The 2,622-nt window shown below is 38.1% G+C and overlaps 1 protein-coding gene across 2 annotated transcripts in view; it reads left to right on the top strand.

Moving 5' to 3' along the window:
* CELF4 (CUGBP, Elav-like family member 4) overlaps positions 1 to 2,268 on the top strand; it is a 357,363-nt gene extending 355,095 nt beyond the window's left edge. For both annotated transcript variants that reach the window (XM_006835086.1, XM_006835094.1), the window contains one exon: positions 1,649 to 2,268. The gene's annotated coding sequence lies outside the window, so the exon portion shown is untranslated. The remainder of the gene's footprint in view (positions 1 to 1,648) is intronic.
* Positions 2,269 to 2,622: the final 354 nt, after the last annotated feature.

The raw sequence follows: 2,622 nt of genomic DNA, 5'->3' as shown, positions 1-2,622 counted from the left end.
ATATAGTAAAAGTAAAGATGAATTCCTGAATTATCAAACATGGGATCATTAACTGTGCAAACCATTATTATTATTTTTTTTTCTTAAAATAAGGAAAACATCTTATAAAATATCTATGCGTGGTTGATTTACTTGCACTTGAAAATATTGTGATTTTATTTTTTTTCTAGAAAATTGGGGGCCTTTTTCAATTGACACTTTCCTAGGTCTGGTCATTTTCCAGTTAGGCTATTTTAAATCTCACTTGAAAAAGAAAAACAAAACCAAAAAAAAAAAAAAAAAAATCTACAGTAACAGAATGAGAAAAATTCTAAACCAAAAATACTAGAATACAAAACCAGAGGCCTCTGAGAGAGAGCCCGGTAACAATTGTAAGGTTTGTATTGTAGCCACTTCTGCTAAATTACACGTGGGGAGGGGAGGTAAAGGGCTGGGGGTTGGGAGGGTTTTTTGGTTGGTTTGGAAAAAAATAGTACTGGCAAAAGCCAAATGCACCTTTTTGTTTACAACTGAAAAAGGGTCCTTGACAAGTGTTTTTTAATTTTATTATTATTTTATTTGGTGTTGTAATTGTTTAGACTGCTGTGTACGGTTTGCTGTTTGTTGAATCAACAGTGTGAAAAACCTGCCAGCATGGATTGATATACGCATGACGTTGTCCCCTCAACTGGGGGCTTTGCAGTTCTAACTCTCTTGATGTAACCAGTCACCCCCATGTATAAGTGGAAGCTGCTTGCTAGAATGGAGCTGAGTCTCATTTGTTAATTCACAATGATTAAGCATTCTCCTTCTGATTCTAGTCAGATCATGATTTTCTTTAAAAAGCAAAACAAAACACCAAAAAAACCACCCGTCAAAACAAAACAGAACTGAGTTCATTTCTTAAAGTTGGATGATTAAATCTGTTCTAACTTCTTTTAGGTTCTCCCATCCACTCCCTTGAAATTCTGAATTTTGCCTAAATTCCCTGGCATGGGTGAGAAAAATATTATGTGTATGCGTGTGTGTGTATATATATATGTATATGTATACATATATATGTGCATATACATACACACATATCCATGTATATCCACATATGTGCAGTTGAATATATTCTACACATATATCCAGATATACATATTTATACATAGCCTCGCAAATAGTTACTGACCTCAGGAAAGAAGCAGTTGGCTGGAAGTTGGGCAAGGATTCTACAAAATTTATGTTACAGTCTGTTTTCTTCTTTTCTTCAAGTCGGGGGAGGAATGGGTTGGGTTGCTAGCTTTTTGCTATCTTGTTTGCTAGGCTTCTGTATACATATTGTATCTGGGCTAGGTCCCTCAGAGACAAGTTAATTATGAATTTCTACCCTGCAGTCCCAAATTCTTCCCTTAGATACAGTCATGCCCCAATCCAGAACCCAAATCCAGACCCTTCAACAACTATAATCATCACCACTAGCCTGCCCAGTGGTTTCTGAACAGAAGAGTGAATTTCTTTTTTAATTTATCATGATCATGACTAATTATCATACCGGTCTCTCTCCCTCCCTCCCACCATCCCCCAGAGCTCCCATCCTAACCCCCCAGGGAGGTTCCTTTTGGTGTTTGCATTCATTTTGTTGTTCCCCTCTTGGCTTAATCAGCACTGATTTTCTTCATTTTAGGGCAGGATGCTGAACGGGCTACATTAAAAAACAAACCTCTCTCTATATATATTTATAAATGAGAACTGTTGGATGACACCTTTGACATATCAGCCAATATCAATCAAGCTGAAGACTCCAGACACTTTGCGTGACTGTAACATTTCTTCAAGGAAAGTATAGCGTCTATGGAGTTCAGAGGGCACGTGTTTGGGGAAAAATACATATGACTTGAAGAAGATGAAGATAACTGAGAAAAACAAACAACAACAACAACAAAAAACTACAAAAAAGGCAACTTTAAAAACAAAACATGAAACCAGACGGGGAGGCTGAAGGGCTGGGAACTGGGAAGAGACGCTGCTTACCGATCCCCGGGGCTTTTCCAGCCCATGGGCGCCTTGAGGCAGGCTGGGGCTAGCGGTGTGGCGGGGCTTGGTCCCCAGGGTGCGGCTGGGAGGCCGCCACTGAGCATCTCTGTCATTCCTTTAGCTATTTAGGGACCAAAGGACCAAACTTTTTATTGCAGATGTGTAGCTCTATGTCAAATAGAGGGGGAATGGAGGAGGACCTCCTTCCTGCCTCCTGGCTGTTCTTGAAACAACAGCTCAGAGCGATTCTATGAAAAATGTAATAAAAAAAAAAAAAAAAAAAAAAAAAAAAAAAAAAAAAAAAAAAAAAAAAAAAAAAAAAAAGGCAAAACAATGCTTCAATGCTTTTAAAACAGCAAGATACTAGTTCTTTGATACTTTGAGAGGCGCTTTGATTACCCTCATTCAAGTCTCTGACACTTTCCTATGGTTTTCTGTATTATATGTCTGGATGGAGCTGTTAAGATGAACACAATGGTGGATATTTGGGGGAAAGCAACAAAAATACGAAAATTCATTAACTGTGAAGTGTGAGAAAACAAAGAGGGGAAAAAGGGACTTCCAAGGCAAGATCATTGTTGTGAAAAGTTTGTAAATGCTTCTAATTCTTTCCCCCTCTTAAAA

This window comes from Chrysochloris asiatica, unplaced genomic scaffold (assembly GCF_000296735.1).
Source record: "Chrysochloris asiatica unplaced genomic scaffold, ChrAsi1.0 scaffold00015, whole genome shotgun sequence".
NCBI lineage: Eukaryota > Metazoa > Chordata > Mammalia > Afrosoricida > Chrysochloridae > Chrysochloris > Chrysochloris asiatica.
This window is presented reverse-complemented; position numbering and strand designations above follow the sequence as displayed.